We start from the raw sequence: 21,864 nt of genomic DNA on the forward strand, positions 1-21,864 counted from the left end.
TCACTTTATTTTTCTGTGTGGGAGCAAACTGTTGAAATCTTTATTTAATGTATGCTAAACTGATCTTCTGTATATAAAGAGAATCAAAAATGAATCTTGATATGAATGGAAGGGGAGAGGGAGTGGATAAGGGGAGGGTTGCGGGTTGGAGGGACGTTATGGGGGGGAAGCCATTGTAATCCATTATCTGTACTTTGGAAATTTATATTCATTAAATAAAAGTTAAAAAAAAGGAAAAAAAAACCACACCTGTGTTCCCGAAACCATTGCGGCTTTAGTTCAAACTGTAGTCTGCAATTATAGTTCCATTCCACCCATTTGCTCCGGGTCTGAAGAGCCAGTGGGGCTGACACATTCCTGAAACACCTGGAAGCACCGGGCTCTGACTCCCCTCTAACTGCAGGGTTGTCCTGGAGCCTGAGAAAGTTGCGCAAAGTTTCGATTCCAGGAAGCAAAAAGCTCATAACATTGCAAGGTGGATACTGTTAACACAAACCACTTCGAGTATTTACAAAAAGGATTCAAAGTACTATTTCAAAACTTAACTTACATTCTCTTCTAATGGTTCTTTTGTCTGCAATAGGAAAACGCATACTCTAATTTGAATTGTAAATTATGAAGCTTTCAACTTCACATCTCAAGAAAGTTTTCATATCTCGTGAAAACACAGGGTTATAATTCTGAAAGCAATCTTAAGTAAATTATTTTATTTATTTATTTATTTATTTGACATATAGAGTTAGACAGTGAGAGAGAGAGAGAGAGAGAGAGAAAGGTCTTTCTTCCGTTGGTTCACCCCCAAAATGGCCACTACAGCAGGAACTACGCTGATCCAAAACCAGGAGCCAGGTGCTTCCTGCTGGTCTCCCATGTGGGTGCAGGGCCCAAGCACTTGGGCCATCCTCCACTGCCTTCCCAGCCACAGCAGAGAGCTGGACTGGAAGAGGAGCAGCCGGGACTAGAACTGGCACCCATGTAGGACGCCAATGCTGCAGGCAGAGGATTAACCAAGTGAGCCATGACGCCCGCCCCTTAAGTAAATTATTTTATAAATGAAGAAACCAAGGGCCATCTGAGTTAAACGAATTAGACAAAATATATTCAAATATAATGGCCTGATTAAAAATAAACAAAATCCATTATTCATTTTGTATTTTTTCTTGATACTCAGGAAATTGTAAGAAAGTGAATTTCTCAACCAGTTTCTTTTAGAAACGTTCTAAAGTTTTGAGCTAGCTGTAAGCAAATAATTTAAAGGGAACCAAAGCAGGTGACCAATAAAACGACTATGACACATTTTTATACAGTAAAAGACAGTTGTTAGAAACCACTGTTCATGTGAAAAAGTTAAAGGAAGTGCCTGAACACAGAGTTCCTAAGACGTTGACAGCATATACTATAGGAAAAAGAACAGTGCACAGTAGGTACTCCTCGGAGTCACTGTCTACTGGGTGACAACGGATTGTGTGCCTGACATTGCTGGACGCAGAAATCCCTTACACCCAGCCGCCTACTCAGTTCATCGACACTTACTGAAGAGTGAGGACTTTGGTTTTCTGAGCATACCCATTTCATGACGGATCGGTTTGGAAGCCTCAGCTGCCAGACTCAGCGTGCACTGGCCTTAGCACCTGTCCATGCTTGCAGATCGGATTCGTTGCCATTGATGATCCCTTCGCAGTGACACCATTGGTTTTTCACCATCGGCTGTGTCAGGACGTTTTAGCAGTTGTGTACACAGAAATTCCAGCGGTGCCGGAAACAACGTATTTCTACCTTTTCTGGATCCTTCCCTACCTGGCACTAATGATGGGACTTAGCACAGCACAGTCAGGTTCCTCTGCTGTAGACACCGCTTTCCACCTGACCAGACGAGTTGTTGCAGCTGTCTTAGGTTGAACTTGTAGCACTAGTAGTGGTTTTTCAGTATCAGACAGCAACAATCTTTGCAGAAACTCAGCTACTCAATGCTTTTTCACTTCCACTTCCACTCTAAAAAAAAAAATACAACTGAGTAGCAGTGCCAGTTGCCACAGAAGAAGGTCAGAGCTTATTCTCAGTATGGATATGTTTGTAGCTGCTTTCCTTGTTATCGTCCCAAGACTGATACTGGGATGGCCATCCTGCCATATCCAGATCCTGGTAAGAGTGGACTGCTGCTTGCCATCACAACCCCTGGCCAGGTCTTCACGTTTTCCACTGCAGGTGGCCCAGCACCAGGAAGGCCCGTATTCTTTCGCCTGCCAAGGCCATGTGAAAACTTCAAGGAAGTGGCACTGTTCGCCCAATTTCTGGTTTTGATGTTGAGATAGTTTTATTGTTAAATTGTCATAGGTGATCCAGGCCATCACCACGTTTCATCAACTACAAACATGTCGAGACTTCTACAATATTTCTTGCAATAGATGATGGCCCGGGGCTCCAGCAAAAGAAAAATCCCTGATATACCAGACCATTATAATCCACAACTCCTGAAGTATTCTGTGGTTCTAACTCAGAGAAATCATTTGAATATATAGGAATACGACTGTTTCAATGTTCACCTTATTTTCCATGCCACACAACAAGTGGCTCTTGTTATCTTTTAAAGAATATTTATGCAACCTGCTGCCAAGATGGTAAGTGGAAAGATATGGGCTGGGATGTTCCTTTTTTCCTACAACCAACAGATTACTTGTAATTTACACGTGCAACTTCCATCTTGAAGCTTTCCCTAGAATACAAATATTCAGAAATACATTTACAGCAGCACAGCCTGGAGAGGTATCTCCTCTAATGGAGATGGAAATCTTTGTTATGGGTCCTTTAAGGCGATCACTTAAACAGCTGCAAGAATTTCCTCGAAAATTCACTGTGGTTGTTTCAAAGACATTTAAGGAAATAAGGGAAATCTATTTGAATATAAAATTCTACAATGCAAAATGAGCAGACATATGCATACATCTATGTGTGTGCATATATGTATATATAGATAGATAGCATTGAATGAATCTTATCTCAAGTATACCTTACAGCAAAATACCCATAGCAAGCTATAAGATAGTTCAGCAATCAGCTTATAAACATAATCAGTTGAGGGGTATCACAAATTTTAGGTCAAATTCTTCTCTAAATCAATACCGTTTCTTAACAGTAGATAAGTCTCTACCTTTACAGAAAATTGTTAGTTTTATAAGTCACTTCAGAAAATGAGAGTGTTGACATCCATGAGTGAGAAATAAAGACACTTTGAGATTCTCTGAATCCTCAGGTGTCTGACCCACATACTCTGTAGAGATGCCTTTGTCCTCTAAATTGTCAGAATTTAGTTTCTCCAAAAAACGCTGGGTACTACTTTACATATTCTATAGCCAGGAACACAGCTTTTACGTTTCAATTTCACTCTGATTTTAAGTTATCTTAAGGTAGGTTTTTAACCTACCTGTTAACAGGCATTAGTTACCATGGATACACTGATGTTATTTGCATTTTCTGAACTTATCGCCAAGTGAGATGTGAAGCAGACAACTTTAGACATTAGGGGGTAGTTATTGGGCCCTCACCTGTGCTGAGAAATATGTCCATAAATCTATGACTCGTTCATGTTCACAATTTGATAAACACAAGAATGAACTGGAAACATTTAGAGTTAAGTTTTTTCTCCAGCCTACATTGTGGCACGGCCAGTTAACCTCTGCCTGTGACACCAGCATCCCATCAGACGGCCAGTTTGAGACCTGGGTGCTCCACTTTGGATCCAGCTCCCTGCTAATGTGCCTGGAAAAGCAGGAGATGTCCTAGACCATTGAGCCCTGCCACACACGAGGAGACCTGGATGAAGCTCCTGGCTTCTGCCTGCTGCAACTCCGGCCATTGCCGCCATTCGAGAATGAGCTAATGGATGGAAGATCTCTCTCTCCCTCTCTCTGCTTGCCTCTCTCTGTAACTCTGACTTAAAAATACAATAATAAATCTTTTTGTAATTTTTTCCTTGCTTTTTATTTTATTTTAATTTTTGACAGGCAGAGTGGACAGTGAGAGAGAGAGACCGAGAGAAAGGTCTTCCTTTGCCGCTGGTTCACCCTCCAATGGCCGCCGCGGCACCGCTCTGATCTGAAGCCAGGAGCCAGGTGCTTCTCCTGGTCTCCCATGGGGTGCAGGGCCCAAGCACTTGGGCCATCCTCCACTGCACTCCTGGGCCACAGCAGAGAGCTGGCCTGGAAGAGGGGCAACCGGGACAGAATCTGGCGCCCCGACAGGGACTAGAATCTGGTGTGCCGGCGCCGCAAGGTGGAGGATTAGCCTAGTGAGCCACGGTGCCAGCCTTCCTTGCTTTTTAGAGAATTGCTTTTCTTTTGATCTAAGTGTGTTTTAGTTTCAATGTGTAATTGCCTATTGTTGCTGGGCCCTCGCTGATTCCAGGTGGTCAGTACTGGGTGATGATCAGCGACCCTGAAGACCCCTGAGGTAAGGGCCGTGGCAACGTGCACCTGCCGCTGCTGTTGCTGGAGGTTGATGTGACTTAGCGGTGATGTACAACCAGGAGTGAATTTGCAGAGAGCCGCTTCAGCGCCGTCACAGGGCCAAGCCTACACAACTTTCCCCTGTACCAGGAAAATGCAGGGTGCTTGTGGGTGTGAGTATCGAGTTTGCACACCCAGGACACACCAGTGGCATCTTATTATGGGAGCTCCAAAGCCGGGCTTAATCTCACAAAGCAACACCAGGACCTGCTTTGTCCTACTACCCGTTCTCCTGGGTCTTATTGCCCCAGGCTTTGTCCCATCAAAGCTTCAGGGCTGCGTGGAGCTTGGGCTCCCTCAGTGACCCCTGTCTTCTCCCAGGAGTAGACTTCTTGAACCCCAACCTAAAATGAAATTTGTTTCCCAATCCTCAGCCTCTGGGCCCCGAATCAAAAAAGAAGAAATTATCAATTCCCAACTTGACTCTCACTGGGATTTAACATGACAATAGGTCTGATCTGATTTCATTATCATTTAAAAAATCATCTATTATTTTTCACTTTATGTTTCTGTGTGGGAGAAAACTGTTGAAATCTTTACTTAATGTATGCTAAACTGATCTTCTGTATATAAGGAGAATCAAAAATGAATCCTCATGTGAATGGAAGGGGAGAGGGAGTGGGAAAGGGGAGGGTTGCGGGTGGGAGGGACGTTATGGGGGGGAAGCCATTGTAATCCATTAGCCATACTTTGGAAATTTATATTCATTAAATAAAAGTTAAAAAAAAAAAAAAACTCCTTCCCTAGACCACTGCCGTCATTGTTGAAACCGATTCTGCCCCCAGCTCTCTTTGCGTGGCTGAGCTGTCACTCTGTGCATTGCTTCTGCCCTGCCATAGCCCTTGGCTTGCTGGCGTCTCGTCCAGATGCACGAAGCAGTGTGGCCCTCCTCCGATTCTCCCTGGTGTCGTCTGGATACTGCTACGGGTACGGTGGAGGAGCATCTGTCTTCACCGCAGCTCCAGGTGTTCTTGAGGACTGCTGCGTGTGCTGGACTTCATCATCACAGCAAACGCTTTCGGATCTATTTCCTGGTTTACATAATTATTACACTGAATACTAATTGGGCAAGAAATTCAAACTAACGTTCTTTTCTAGCAGCCAACATTTTAGTTTTTCTCTACTAAATGGGTTTGATAGCATGTATTACTTTTTTTTTTTTTTTTTTTTTTTTTGGACAAGCAGAGTTAGACAGTGAGAGAGAGAGAGAGAGAAAGAGAGAAAAGTCTGAAGATCTGAAGCCAGGAGCCAGGTGCTTCCTCCTGATCTCCCATGGGGTGCAGGGCCCAAGGACTTGGGCCATCCTCCACTGCACTCCCGGGTCACAGCAGAGAGCTGGACTGGAAGAGGAGCAACCGGGACAGAATCCGGCGCCCCGACCGGGACTAGAACCCAGGGTGCCGGTGCCACAGGTGGAGGATTAGCCTAGTGAGCCACAGCGCCGACCCCATATATTTTCTGTTTAAAACTGTATCTTGCAGATCTTAAAAGACAAATTTCATCATCATTTAAAAAATCATCTATTATTTTTCACTTTATGTTTCTGTGTGGGAGCAAACTGTTGAAATCTTTACTTAATGTATGCTAAACTGATCTTCTGTATATAGAGAGAATCGAAAATGAATCTTGATGTGAATGGAAGGGGAGAGGGAGTGGGAAAGGGGAGGGTTGTGGGTGGGAGGGAAGTCATTGGGGGGGGGAAGCCATTGTAATCCATAAGCTGTACTTTGGAAATTTATATTCATTAAATAAAAGTTAAAAAAAAAAAAAGGCAAATGTGGACGGTGCTGCAGCTCAATAGGCTAATCCTCCACCTGCGGCACCAGCACCCAGGGTTCTACTCCCGGTCGGGGCACCAGATTCTGTCCCGGTTGCCCCTCTTCCAGGCCAGCTCTCTGCTGTGGCCAGGGAGGGCAGTGGAGGATGGCCCAAGTCCTTGGGCCCTGCACCCCATGGGAGACCAGGAGAAGCACCTGGCTCCTGGCTTCAGATCAGCGCGGTACGCCAGCCGCAGTGGCCATTGGAGGGTGAACCAATGGCAAAAGGAAGACCTTTCTCTCTGTCTCTCTCTCTCACTGTCCACTCTGCCTGTCAAAAAGGAAAAAAGACAAATGTTAGCTATCCAATGTCTTGGATTCTCCTGCCCAGAACCTTCTTCTGTGATGCTCTTAGCTTCTGGACGCTCACAGAAGTCGATCTGTAAGAGCCTTAGCAGCTGCTTCCAGGTCCCCCAACACGGAAGGGTCAGGCCCTGAAGCCACCGTGACCGCTCTCTGCACTCCTGCCAGGGAGCCCGGGAAGGCTGATGGCGAGGAGCAGGAGCAGCAGGCTGGGAAGTGGCCGGACCCCAGCTCTGCAGTAGCACTGGCGCCGGGGGGAGGAGAACGGGCTGCGGAGCTCGGAGGAGTGGGCGCGCGCATCCTTCCAGGAAGTCCATTTCGTAAGGAGTCAGGAGAACAGATGAGCCAGGACTTCACACACATGACACTGTGTTAAGAAAGGCTATCATCCCCTCCCGTTAAACAAAAACCTACTTCCCGATTATGTGAAATTTCTTACAACAGATTCTGTCTATAGAAAAATAAAATGAAAATATTTAAAAATGAAAACAACAGAGGGGGCGCTATGCCCGTGCAAGCTTCATCCTCAGTGCCAATGGCGAAACCGTGTTTTCCCACTTCCTTGTTTGACAGTCACGAGAGAACCCCGAGGAGACGTTCAGGAGGAAAGAATTCGAACAAAGCGGTGGTGTTGCTAATGCCAGCTTTGCTGACTGCATTACAGAACAGGGCAGCGAGACTCTTCATGGACCTCTTATGCAGCCCCCTGAGCCTTGGAAAAACATCTCCCGGCTGAGGATGGCTACGCCCCAGCTGAATTCCCCACGGGGCCAGGACTCCTCTCACCGAGCTTAAATCTTAAATGCAACACATTTGTTCCCGTGTTGAAGTCTCTGCAACCAGTCTTCTTGTTGGGCTTCTAGGCAATTCCCTAAACGCCATCACCTCTGGGCATTTTAGACAGTTCTTTTGCACCATAATACAGTTGCCAACAGAAATGAGTCATCATTTCAGATAAATCATGGTTCATTTTTGCTATTAGATTTCATGTGGTTTATTATTTTCCTTCATTAACACAGAGAATAAATTGCTAAGGATAAAAGCAGGGCTGGCACTGTGGCATAGTGGGTAAAGCCACCGCCTACAGTGCCAGCATCCCATATGGGCGCCAGTTCAAGTCCTGGCTGCTCCACTCTGATCCAGCTCTCTTCTGTGGTCTGGGAAAGCAGTGGAAGATGGCCCAAGTCCTTGAGGCCCTGTACCCCTGTGGGAGACCTGGAAGAAGCTCCTGGCTCCTGACTTCGGATAGGCGCAGCTCAGGCTGTTGTGTGGCCATCTGGAGATTGAACCAGCAGATGGAAGACCTCTCTCTCTCTCTCTCTCTGCCTCTGCCTCTCTGTAAGTCCACCTTTAAAATAAATAAATAAATCTTAAAAAAAGAATAAAAGCAAAATATCACTGGTGTCTGAAGATACAATGTTCAAAACTTGAATTCTAGGGGCAGGCATTTGGTCTAAGAGGCCTGCACCCCTCTCTCTCTGTGTCTCTCTTCCGTCTTTAATTCTGACTCTCAAGTAAATAAATAAATCTTAATCCCGTGTCAAAGTGCCTGGGTCTGAGTCCCAGCTCCGTTCCTGCCTGGATTGCCCTTCTCGTGCGTCCTGGAGGTGACAGGTGCTGATTCCAGTGGTTGGGTTCCTGCTACCCACACGCTCTGGCTGTCACAGGCCCAACTCTGCCTTTGAAATGATAAATACATTTTTTTGTTGAAAACTTGAATTTCAAACTGAAGCAACAGCTTGTCTTTCTAACAACAGCAAGCATGATTGTGACAGATGATTGTTACAGAACTCAATACTCTCGTAATTTGGTTCCATCATAAAATGCATTTGAACTATATCTGAGGTATATTTACACACATGTATAATGCACACTTATTTCAAATAGTATTTGTTTATGAACAGTATTATGCAGCCTCTATTTTTACATGTCCTTTTTCTAAAGACATAAGACAGCTTACAAGGAAAAGACATAAAGCAGCAGGAAATAAGCTTGCTTAAAATAAAGGCAAGGGCCGGCGCCGTGGCTCACTAGGCTAATCCTCTGCCTTGCGGCGCCGGCACCCTGGGTTCTAGTCCCGGTCGGGGTGCCGGATTCTGTCCTGGTTGCCCCTCTTCCAGGCCAGCTCTCTGCTGTGGCCAGGGAGTGCAGTGGAGGATGGCCCAAGTGCTTGGGCCCTGCACCCCATGGGAGACCAGGAGAAGTACCTGGCTCCTGCCATTGGATCAGCGCGGTGCACCAGCTGCAGCACACTGGCCGAGGTGGCCATTGGAAGGTGAACCAACGGTAAAGGAAGACCTTTCTCTCTGTCTCTCTCTCTCTCACTGTCCACTCTGCCTGTCAATAAATAAATAAATAAATAAATAAAAAGGCAAAAGCCAAATGGAGGCAGCCTATTAAAATGAGAGAATTGGGGCCGGTGCTGTAGCATAGTAGGCTAAGCCTCCACCTGCGGTGCTGGCATCCCGTACCGGCACCAGTTCCTGTCCTGGCTGCTCCTCTTCCAATCCAGCTCTCTGCTGTGTCCTGGGAAAGCAGTAGAAGATGGCCCAAGTCCTTGGGCCTCTACACCCACATGGGAGACCTGGAAGAAGCTCCTGGCTCCTGGCTTCGGATGGGCACAGCTCTGGCTGTTATAGCCATCTGGGGAATGAACCAGCAGAGGGAAGACATTCTCTCTCTCTCTCTCTTTCTCTCTCTCTTTCTCTCTCTGTAACTCTACCTCTCAAATAAACAAAATCTTTTTAATGAGAGAATTAATTGAAATACATCAATGTGTATTGTAGTCTTACAAAATGGCATCTAAAATAAGCAACTGATTAATAGCAGTGAGGATGACTACTAGATTAGGACCATGGTTTCAGAAATTCCGCACAGTAAAAGTTAACACAAACATGATCTTTCTCAGTATTTGTATTTCTCACAAGGTAAGTGTGCTCTGTATGCTTGCTTTTCTTGTTATTTGGCCTCAGAAAAATGACTTCCTTGGGGTGTTTTATTCGGACACACACGTAAAAAGATTAAGAAGAGCGGTAACTAATTCTACCAAGTATGATACTCAATGATCTTACCCATATGTGTAATCTAAAAAATTTTAAAGACATTTATTTTTTTGAAAGTCAGAGTTACACAGAGAGCGAAGGAGAGGCAGAGAGAGAGGCAGAGAGAGAGAGGGAGAGAGAGAGGTCTTCCATCTGCTGGTTCACTCCCCAACTAGCTGCAACGGCTGGAGCTGGGCCGATCTGAAGCCAGGAGCCAGGAGCCAGAAGCTTCCTCCGGGTCTCTCACACTAGTGCAGGGGCCCAAGGACTTGGGCCATCTTCTACTGCTTTCCCAGGTCATAGCAGAGAGCTGAATTGGAAGTGGAGCAGCTGGGATTTGAACCAGCACCCAATTGGGACGCTGGCACTGCAGGTGGAGGATTTACCTACTGCACCACGGCACCGGCCCCCTAAAAAAATGTTGATGTCATAGCAGTGGAGAGTGGAATGGTGGTGCAGTGTGTGTGGTGGGAAGAGCAAGATATGTTTTTCTAAGGGTGCATGTAAAATTATAATTAGATAAGAGGAGTATATTCAGGAGATGTGTTGAAGAGCATGGTGAATATTTGCTGATGATGATACCTTGACTGCTTTCTTGAAAAACACAAAGAAAGTGACTGTTCAGTGTTGTTGCCACAAAAAAAAAATGGAAAAAGCAGAAAAATAACAACGTGTACATGTTACCCTATAGCTTAAGAATTGTGTGGGTATAAAACAGCTCTTTTAACCTTAGCATTCTTGAGACGAGATGATGTCATTACTCCTGTTTCATGTCTGTGGTTCCGGAATTTAGAGCAGCTCTGTTGCAATTTGCCTGATAGGTAAGGGAAATATTTAGGGCTCGAGTTCAGAAACAATTATTCCAAATTGCATCATCTTTGTATCGGGCGCTCCTGAATTTGGGACGAGTTAAACATCTATTCTGAACATGTCATGGGTATTTTTAGCTTATATTGAAATTTTTTTTTCTTCCCTAATTTTGTCCAGAGACAAGTGTGGCTTGATGCCTTAGGCAGAATTCCTTTAGCCTGTAAACTTTACCCAAGAAATTCTCTTCCATATGAAAAGCAGACTCAGTGTCTGGCACTGAGTTTCTCATCCCTAAAGTGCACAGGACCCTCAGGAGACGTCCAGCATAGATCCTGAGTCAGCAGGTGTGGGGCAGGCTTGACCCTGTCTCTAGCACACCCGAATGATGGGTTTATGTGGTGTGTTTCCATTTGCAGATTTTCATTTGAGTATCTCCTTTGAGAAGTTCACAACCTTGCTTCATGTGTTGGCTAGGAATTGCTATTATTGTTCTTCTTTTACCAGTAAAACTGTTTCTTTGCAGCATCTCACCACTGCCTTGGAGAAAGCACAAGGCACCTTGTCCTTGTCTTGCACCTTTTTTTTAAGATTTTATTTATTTGAGAGGCAGAGTTACAGAGAGAGAGAGAGAGGGAGAGGCAGAGAAGTCTTCCGTGTGCTGATTCACTCTCCAAATGGCCACAATGGCCGGAGGTAGGCCAATCCCAAGCCAGGAGCCAGGGGCTTCATCCAGGTCTCCCATGCGGGTGCAGCAGTCCAAGGACTTAGGCCATCTTCCACTGCTTTCCCAGGCCATCAGCAGGGAGTTGGATTGGAAGTGGAACAATGGGGACTCGAACCAGTGCCCACATGAGATTCTAGCACCACATGAGATTAAGCAGGCGGATGCTTAACCTATTAGACCACAGCGCCGGCCCCTGTCTCACACTCTTGTACCAGGACACTGGGCAGCAGCAAATTCAGGAGCTGGGAGTGCACAGAGGAAGCTGCACCCCCGAGACCAAGTTCCAGCTCATCCCTTACAAAGCAAGCCCCCGACAGCACCTCTGGCTGCACACTGCCTTCCACACCCAAGGCCCCGAGAGTGGGTTAGAACTGTGCAGGATCCAGCCTGACTGAGGACTCTGGGGGTGGGTTCGGGTTGTGCAGGGTCAATCCTGACTCCTGGTTCTGAACCCACTTCACACTCCGGGCCCACAGCTGCCCGGAACCCACCGCAGGCCTTCCCCTCTCCTGTGGCTCTTCCAGGCTTCATTCAGCTTCCTGCCATCCCTCGCTGCCTGGTCCAGTCGCAGTCTCTCCTTAGCTCTCCCTTCCCCGACTATCAAAGCAGATAAGGGGAGAATGTCCGGTGTGGTTGGCAAAGCAGTTAAAAATATGCACATTCTTAAGTGCTTTTGTTCCTGGTGAGAAAAATGCAATATGTCAGGGTGTTTAAAATGTATTTGCTCTTTAATCTCCTACTTTAAGTTTTACCACCTATGTCATTTTCTTAGAAAATTGCCTGCCTCAAATGCATTCGTTTTGGTTGATTGACTGGTCAGCGAAGCCCTCTCCTCATGGCACCGCCCTCACACCGCGTGCCTATCAGTGTTGAATGATGGGAATATGATGGCAAACGAAGCATTTTGTGCCGGTAGGAGAAACGCCGCACATCTCAACGAGAGAAGCCACAAGGGTATCATGGCAGCCAGGTGGTGTTCGCACGCTTGGCCATGAGGCTCCTCCTACCTCTCACCCACACTGTGCACTGGAGAGGGCCTCATGACGTTCACGCGTGGTGTAGTGAAGAAACAGTTCACAAACAAGGACTGTCATTCCCAAAGAAGATCTGGGAGGCTTGCTGCTATGTACTGAACACTGCTTTCCCCCAGCTGTTTGCTCGTCGTGTGCATCCCAGGCACTGAAGATACAGGACAGAATGTCACAATTCCATGCCCCAAATAACTGTGTTGAAATTAGGTGCCATGGTGTATATTTCATACATGTATAAATATATACATGTACATGCACATATACATATTGTCAACCTCTCCAAGATGTCAAAGAACCAAAATGAAGAAACCTGGTCGATAACACTATGTAATCAGTTAAAGTACTTAGGTAGAAGATGTAGAGTCAAAAACACACTTAAGCGTCCTCACCCAGGAACATCTGTGCTGGGCACCGCACACGCTGTGGAGTGTGGGTGAGCTCCTTGGCTATGGAGGGGCCGGCTCTGAGCTGCACTTCCGCTGCCACTCAGAACCCCAAGAACATCACACTGCACATTGCAAGCCCAGGAAAAAACTCTGATTCAAAATTCACAGGGTGTTCTCTACTGAAACCCTGCGGTTTCTGCATCACCATAAAGCCAGAAAACCATGAATGGAACCACCACATCTGAGTAAGATGTTTTGTGCTACACAGGATTGAAAGACTTAGAGAGCTGTTGCTTTTGTTTGCTATTGTGTAACAAATTGCCCCAAGACTTTGCAGCATCAGCTAGCATTATCTCAGCTCCTTGGTGGTCCTGAGGCTAACCAGAGGTCGCCTGCCACACCTCCAGGCAGAAAGCATAAAGGAACAGAGGTCCTCTCAAACTCTGGCTCAGGACAGCTTGACAGGTGTTTGTTTACAACTGTAGGGCACATCACAACCAGAAAAGGTGACAAAGAGTCTAAACTGCAAATACTCTTAAAATCAGCATGAAAATCATTAAAAAGAACTTCCAGCAGACCAACAAACAATTCAGGGAAAAAATTATATTTCCACTAAATATGTGAAAAAATATTTACCCCTATTAATAGTTACAGGAATGCCCATTGAAAAGCAAGATGGATGTTCAAATATCAGATAGGTGAAAATCAGGAAGAAATGAAGGCATCCAGAGCACACAAATGTCCTCACACACTCTGCTCGGAGGAGTAAAAATGGGAACGGCTTTTCTAGAAACCCGATACCAATCCTATGACAAGCTTTAAAAAATGTTGTATACGTTGCATGCAAATTCTCATACATAAGGAGACAGAGAATGTAAAATGAAGTTTGGTCACCAAGATATTCTTTTTTTTAAATTTTTTTTTGACAGGCAGAGCAGACAGTGAGAGAGAGAGACAGAGAGAAAGGTCTTCCTTTTGCCATTGGTTCACCCTCCAATGGCCACCGCGGCCGGCGCGCTGCAGCCGGCGCATCGCGCTGATCCGAAGCCAAGAGCCAGGTGCTTCTCCTGGTCTCCCATGGGGTGCAGGGCCCAAGCACTTGGGCCATCCTCCACTGCACTCCCGGGCCACAGCAGAGAGGTGGCCTGGAAGAGGGGCAACCAGGACAGAATCCGGCGCCCCGACAGGGACTAGAACCCTGGGTGCCAGCACCGCAGGTGGAGGATTAGCCTAGTGAGCCACGGTGCTGGCCACCAAGATATTTATCATAGGATCACTCCTGCTGCAAAACACAGTGGACCACTTAAAGGAGACATATTGGAGGAGTTTTGGTGCACCCTCTCTGACCGTACACGTGACCCCGGGCACAGAGTAGGAGGCAGGACTGACGACTTCTCCTCCAAGTCTGAGAGTACTCAAAGGAGCCACCAGAACTCCACTCATGGTCACACTGCTCAGAGCTTAGTTATTTTCCAAGCAGGAGAGCAAATGATTTGGCTTTTTCTCTGGGGAGAAAAGGGCAGAAAGGTTGGTGAGCGTGCATAGAAGAAGGACTTCGAGAGGAACATGAAGTTCATAGCCAAGAAATGTATCCAGTGGTGTCCAGCCAGTTCCCAGATCGTTAGCAAAGTGAATGTCTCCCACGCCCCCAGTCTGCAGGCAGCCACACGCACGTCTTCCTGATTTCTTTTATTAAGTGAAATAATTGCAGTTTGTGTCTGGGTCAGTGTGCCTGGAGTGCGAAGTCACAGTGCAGCAGGGAGAAGATTTTAAGGGAAAACTGACTTCATGGGAGCTGGGATGACAGAGAAAAAAATAATACCTCCAGTAATATCTGAAAATTCTGCTGAGGGCATTGGACTTTCTCCAGTCCATTATGCAGGCATTTTGAGCCACTGTCACCTATGATGTAGGAAGTCGGATGACTAGAGTTGCTATTTTGATTATCCAGATTGTAGACTTCTATACCACCCCTACAAATGACATTGTAGAAGAATGTGCAACAGCAGAGAAGGCCAACAAGCGCCTGTTATTCAGTGGACAAGCCAGTGCAGAGTTAGAGAACTAGGACGGTATTTTAATCAACCTGACATACAACGAAGACATCTAGAATAGTGAACAATGTTAATATTGCCTATCTGTGGGCAATGAGGTTATCAGTGATGTTGATTCATTTGTTCATCTCTATTTTCATTTCTATTTGAAAGGCAGAAAGAGAGACAGACAATGAGAGCTCTTCCATGCACTGGTTCACTCCCCAAATGCCCACAACAGCCAAGGGTTGGGTCAGGCTGAAGCCAGGATCCCTGAACTCATTCCAAGATCATCTCTGTTTTGTTTGATAAAAAGCAATGCAATCAGGTGTGCAGGCCCTAAGTAAGGTCGTTTGTGATTTTGTGTCCTGTCTCTGCCTCTCAGGAAGGTGACTCGAATCGGGGATGCCGGGAGGGAGGGAAGAAGTGCCGAGCAGGGTCAAATCTGAGCCAGGGCGTCTCTGAAAACACCCTCGCCTTCCCTTTGAAACTACTTCTTGGTGGCTGTGAAGACCCGAAGTCAGATTTCTCTTACAAACTGAATGTAAGCTGTGCCTGCTTCAAACCCGTGGGGACACCCTTTGCAGTAAGTGGTAAGGACAACTTGGGTAATGTGCGGCATGGGAATTCAAGACCCAAGCGCGTTCCTCGGTGTCTGTTTCCCTACACGGGGAGGGCAGCATCCTGCTAAGCTGACACATCTCATGAGGCAGACACACCCTTCCCCGTAAGCATTTAAACGCCACATTCCACGTCGACTGCTGCTTGCTGTCTCCATCCGCTTCGTCACCCGTTTCCCAAGGCTGTTTCCTATCACCCTCTGCTCTCGCCCATCAAAGTACGGGGCCACTCGATCATTCCCACTTGCTTGGCCCTAAAGCCCTAGAGTCAGCCTGGGTCGCTCATTGCTTTGCACACTGACCTCTGAGCAATGCTCTTGCAGCTATCTTTTTCCAATTACAGGCTGAGGCCAACCGCCTCTCATCACTGCCAGTTCTAGCATCCTGGCCCGATCCACACCTATCTGGACTTGAGCCAACACAATAAACTTTCTTTTTTTAATTTTTTTTAATTTTTTATTTTTTAACAGGCAGAGTGGACAGTGAGAGAAAGAGACAGAGAGAAAGGTCTTCCTTTGCCGTTGGTTCACCCTCCAATGGCTGCTGCGGCCGGCGCACCGCACTGATCCGATGGCAGGAGCCAGGCACTTCTCCTGGTCTCCCATGGGGTGCAGGGCCCAAGGACTTGGGCCATCCTCCACTGCACTCCCGGGCCACAGCAGAGAGCTGGACTGGAAGAGGGGCAACCGGGACAGAATCTGGCGCCCCGACCAGGACTAGAACCCGGTGTGCCTGCGCCGCAAGGCGGAGGATTAGCCTAGTGAGCCACGGTGCCAGCCACAATAAACTCTCATTGTGTGCTTTTTTTCATACGGTAGCAAGGACAATACTTCTAAAATCCGAGTGCAGTCGTGTTTCTCTTTGCTCATCCCCTAGAGGCCCCTGAGTGGGCCCCGCCTCATCTCCTGGTCTTCATGCCCTACCTCTCCTCCTGTCCCCTTCTGGCTCCCTGTGGCCCCTTGTTTTCTGGTCTCTGTCCTGCTCCCGGGGCACAAGGGTCACCTCCTCACTTGCTTTATGCCCTTGTCGAAGGGCCACTTTCCCAGAAAGCCTTTCTTCTCCTCCTTCTTCCCTGCTGTATTCTGGCAAAACGAGAGCCTCCGCTGACACGTCGTGGATTAACTTGTCAGATTTACGTCTGCCCCAGAGAGCAAGTGACCTCCTTCAAAGCAGGAGCCTGGTCTCTGCTCCCGCCTGCATCCCCTCTGACCAGTGCTCACAGCGGAGGCTCCCTGTGAACGAATGGCTCCCAATGAATGAATGAGCCTTCACCCTGGGCTTTCCCTCCCATTCTCTCCAACGTCCTGGAACAGCTTCTCTCCCTGAAAATGAAGGGCCGTTCTCCAATCTGCCTAAGGTTTCAGAAGCACTCACTGCGATGCGACCGCTGTCTCAACGCCCCAGAGGAATACTGAAAAACCTATTCTGTTTACCAAATCAATTCTTGCAGAAAAACTGGGGAAAAAAGGCTCAAAACTGTGAGAATTGGACCCCCACGTACCCATAATTGACATTGAATGATTTTCAGCTTTAGTGGACTCTTGAAATATTTTTTAAAGCTCCGTTAGCTCCTATATTAGTGTAACTGTGTTTTGCCAAGAGTTTGTAACCTAAATAATACTCTCACCCCATTTCTCCGAGGGTACTTGAAAGTTGTGATCAGCCCAGCTTCAAGTTCAAAATTCCCATTTGCTCACACCTGGCATCCCTTTCTCCCTCCAATAAGAAAGGAAATAGAACACAAAGACATCACAGAGATCTGTAACTCCTCCTTGGCTTTTAGGCGGTATTTGCATATAATCCAGCAGAATATCACTTGAAGGAGATTCCCGGGAACGTGAGGAACTTCACTACGATGTTTTCACTCTATAATTGCGTCCCCTTGATCAAGTCACTGCACTTCCGCCTGGGAGTTTGAATTCACTCCATGATAGCGGCACGGCCAGAAGACAGAGAAAAGGAGGAAGATCAAAAGCAATAAAGCACACTGGAGTTATTTGAGAAAAAGTAAAATATTCATGGGTATAGGGCTACTCATATTTTTTCTGATAGAGTTTTATAAAAGCACCCTAAAAATCCTAACAGTTCACTCCAGTTACTGAGCCCTTCTTCAATACGCCCAAGGAACAACCTGTAGCAGACAGAGCTCACCCCCGACCCCCAACTGCCCATCCACTAAGCGCCCTTGTGCAGCTCCAGGCTGCGAGGGGTTGCAGATGCTCTGAGAACGCGTCTGTCTGCCCACCCTGCACCCTGCATGACAGCAGCCTCCTCCTCCACTGGAGAATGCCTCCCTCCCGCCTGCCATGTGATGCTGCTTCACGAAGGTCTCTGTCTCTTGTGGGTCTAACTATCTTGCTCTACCTATTTTCTGTACGCATATAGCACGTGCAGAAATGTTGCACACGATTATCTTCCAATCTTGGCAGTCATTGAGCAATCACTCTGCCATTTTCATTCTTTTTTTTTTTTTTTTTTTTTTTTTTTACAGGCAGAGTGGACAGTGAGAGAGAGACAGAGAGAAAGGTCTTCCTTTGCCGTTGGCTCACCCTCCAATGGCCACTGTGGCCAGTGCGCTGCGGCCGGCGCACCGCGCTGATCCGAAGGCAGGAGCCAGGTGCTTCTCCTGGTCTCCCATGGGGTGCAGGGCCCAAGTACTTGGGCCATCCTCCACTGTACTCCCAGGCTACAGCAGAGAGCTGGCGTGGAAGAGGGGCAACTGGGACAGAATCCGGCGCCCCGACCGGGACTAGAACTTGGTGTGCCAGCATCGCAAGGCGGAGGATTAGCCTAGTGAGCCTCGGCGCCAGCCCATTTTCATTCTTTGTAAAGTCTTACCTCTGGTAAAGTGCAGTTGCCCCCTTCCTCACTTTCTGTTCACAGCTGCAGCCAGTGAAGCAGGTTCTCCATGTTGTCAAGCCCAGGGGCTGCTTTTCTGTTTATGTGACTCTCCCTTGCCCTGGGGCCAGCCAGCCCTTCCTTCCCTTTGAAAATCCTCTTCCGGGATCTTGGTAAGAACCCCTTTGCCTGATTTCCAGGCAAGTGAGAAGACAACTGTTTGCAAGCCAGAAAGAGAGTCCTCATTAGGAGCCAAGTTTTCGGTACCTAGAACTTAGACGTCCATGCTCCAAAACTGTGATGAAATAAATATCTGCTTTTGAAGTCATGTAGTCTGTAACATCTCTTATATGGCAGCCCTAGCAGACGAATGCAATGCTAGTAACCTCACGGGCAAAGAACTCAGGTCAGCACGAGTACAGACGCGTTCTCAACAGCCCTGGGTAATGCTCTCCGTGGGCGTTTGAGGACACTTTGCAGAGAAGGGGTTAAGCCGTGTTTCACCGGTGTGTGTCCTCGCCTCTTTTTATCCCCCTGAAACTTACTAGCATTCTGAGTATCAATTCACTAAGAGCGAATAATACCTTGAATGACATCAGCTTCCGCCAACATGTAAGCGGTTGCTATGGAAATGGAGAAAGTTTTTCAGAGCACAAAACAAGCATCACGCTTGATATATTAGTCAGCCAGGGAAAGCGGTCACATATAGGCTGCAGCATTCATGCCGTGAATAGTCGTTTACAGGGCATGCATGTCAGCAGTTCCACTGTGCTCTTCTGAACGTCAAAACTGTGGCAGTTGTATTGAGAATCTTGGCAGATTTACAGAAGTGTTAGCACTCATGTTCAGAGCCTGGGCTTCTTTTTTTTTTTTTTTTTTCATTCTTTATTTCTTGGAACCCATATTTCCAACAAGTTCACAGGATTTCTAACTCAAACACAGAAATGAGCGTTCTCTGCTAGGGCTTTACTCTGCATCACACTGAAAATTCAGAACACTCCCAGTCGTTTATGAATTACTTTTTCGCGGTTCTTAATTGCATTTGGCTTTTTCTAGCACAGGGTTTGATTTCATAGCCATTACCTATTCGCATTTCCTTAAGATTTTAAATACGATTAAAATTGCTTGGCTCCTATTAATTGCTTTTAAATTCCTCTTGATTGTCCTTAAAGATAATTACAAATATGACCAAATTAGTTTCATATGAAGAGATGTAGATTGTGGTTCAATATGTAGAAGAGGAATGGCGTCTTCCCAGAGCAGACTACTTGAAAAGGGAAGTAAACATTAGAACTGGAACCAAAACATGGTCTCGGGGCTGGTGCTGTGGCACAGTAGGTTAAGTGTCTGCCTGCAGCACTGTCATCCCAAAAGGCACCGGTTCTGGTCCCAGCTGCTCCTCTTCCCACCAGCTCTCTGCTGTGGCCTGGGAAGGCAGTAGAAGGCGGCCCAAGTGTTTGGGACCCTGCACCTGCATGTGAGACTTGGAAGAAGCTTCTAGCTTCTGTCTTTGGCCTGGCCCAGCCCCAGCTGTTGCAGCCATTTGGGGAGTGAACCAGCGGATGGAGACCTTTCTCTCTGTCTCTCCCCCTCTCTGTCTGCAACTCTACCTCTAAAATAAATAAATAAAATCTTTAAAAAATTAGGTTCCCTAAAAACCAAGGTAGACAAAACTCGCATGGGTTCCTTTCTTGGTAACGTTCTACTGATAGCGCCAACCAAAATTGAGCAAGTATTTTGACTTTGGCAAGACATTTAACAATTTCTAACACAGTTTAAAGGAGTCAACCTCCCAAATCTTAGCTTGCACAGGGAATTCTGGTTTGTGGTGTCTGCAGCAGGGTGAAGCCAATTTTGAGAGTCCAGGGCCTACCCTGGGTCTACACTTGGGGGCCAGATGTGGATAGTGCCAACCACACTCACAGCAACCCAAGGGAGTACCTCACAGACAGTGTCGGACAAACACGTCTGCGGAAGGCAAGCTGGAGCTGCTGGGGAGGGGCTGGCACCCTGACCAAGCAGAGGTCTTTTTGTCTGTTCTGTCTGATAGCGTCAGGCTTGGAGATGGTTCAGACTTGGGAAAAGCACTCTCCCTGTTTCCCTTGCAATCTAGCCAACTGGTGAGAGAAGGAACGGGATCCAGGGAGCCACACATGCGTGCTGCTGAGAAGTTTTGAGGTTGCTGTTGGGGCCTTCACTGTGGTGTAGGTTAAGCCTTGGCCTGCAGAGCCAGCATCCTGCATGGGTGCCGACTGGAGTCCCGGCTGCTCCACTTCCCAGCCAGCTCTCTGTTAATGCCCCTGGGAAAGCAGCAGAGGATGACCCAAGTCCTTGGGCTCCTGCACCCCATGGGAAACCTGGAAGAAGCTCCTGGCTCCTGGTTTGGCCTGGCCCAAGCCCAGCTCATGTGGCCATCTGTGGAGTGAACCAGCAGATGGAATACCTCTCTCTCTCTCTCTCTCTTCCCCACTATCTCTGCCTTTCAAATAAATAAAATAAATCTTAAAAAGAAAAGAAGTTGCAGGTGTCGCTGCCTTTTCCACAGTTTTAGCTGAAGGCAGTACAGCAGCTGTTAGACCATGGTTTCCGCTGCATTTCATTTCTTGCTGTGGCTTCAGTCTGATTTTCCTGGTCATAGAATAGGGTCTTGCTATGGCCTGCTATAGGCATGAAATGCAGAAATACCTCGAATCACGAGTAGGTTAAACACTGAGAAGCTAAACTGTTAGTCATGCAGCTGTCAGGATCGATCAGAGGGCAGACACAGTGCAGAATAAATCGTGGGGTAGAAAAGGCACTGCAGGAGATTCCCAACATTCTTTTTTTCTAAGAGTCAAAGGGATCACACAAACAAGTCTAGTGTCTGCTAATACTAGCTGATAGAATCAAAAAGGGAGAGAACGATCCATCATAGGAAGCGGGATACACAGTAGACTCATAGAATGGCAGATGTCCTAAATAGCACTCTGGCCTCCAAATCATCCCTTAAGGCATTCGGATATGGCTGAAGAGCCCATGAGAGTATTTTAGGCATGGAAAGCCAAGACACCTTGGCAAAAAAAAAAAAAAAGGAAGACCTAAATGGAAGATCTCTGCAAGTAGATCCCAGTGGAAAGAACGGGGCCATCAAAGAAGGAGGTACCTTTCTCTGAAGGGAGGAGAGAACTTCCACTTTGACTGTGACCCTGTAGGAATAAGATCGAAGTCAGCAAACTCAAAAGGCTTCCATAGCCTTGGCAACTCATGACTAGAGCCTAGGGAGATTACTGATGTCATAAACAAGAGTGTCAAATTGTTAGGTCAACAACAGGAGTCACTGTGTACTTACTTCTCATGTGGGATATGTCCTTAATGTGTTCAATGTGAAGTAATGCTATAACTAGTACTGAAACAGTATTTTACACTTCGTGTTTCTGTGTGGGTGCAAACTGATGAAATCTTTACTTAATATATACTAAATTAATCTTCTGTATATAAAGATAATTGAAAATGAATCTTGATGTGAATGCAATGGGAGAGGGAGCGGGAGATGGGAGGGGTGCGAGTGGGAGGGAAATTATGGGGGGGAAGCCATTGTAAACCATAAACTGTACTTTGGAAATTTATATTTACTAAATAAAAAATAAATAAATAAAAATTTATTTATTTATTTGAAAGGCAGAGAGAGAGAGGTCCTCCATTGGCTGGTTCACTCCCTAAATGGCCACAATGGCAGGAGCTGGTCGATCCAAAGCCAGGAGTTGCGAATCTCCTCTGGAT

Source organism: Oryctolagus cuniculus, chromosome 9 (assembly GCF_051225735.1).
Source record: "Oryctolagus cuniculus isolate XC-2025 breed Fujian yellow rabbit chromosome 9, ASM5122573v1, whole genome shotgun sequence".
NCBI lineage: Eukaryota > Metazoa > Chordata > Mammalia > Lagomorpha > Leporidae > Oryctolagus > Oryctolagus cuniculus.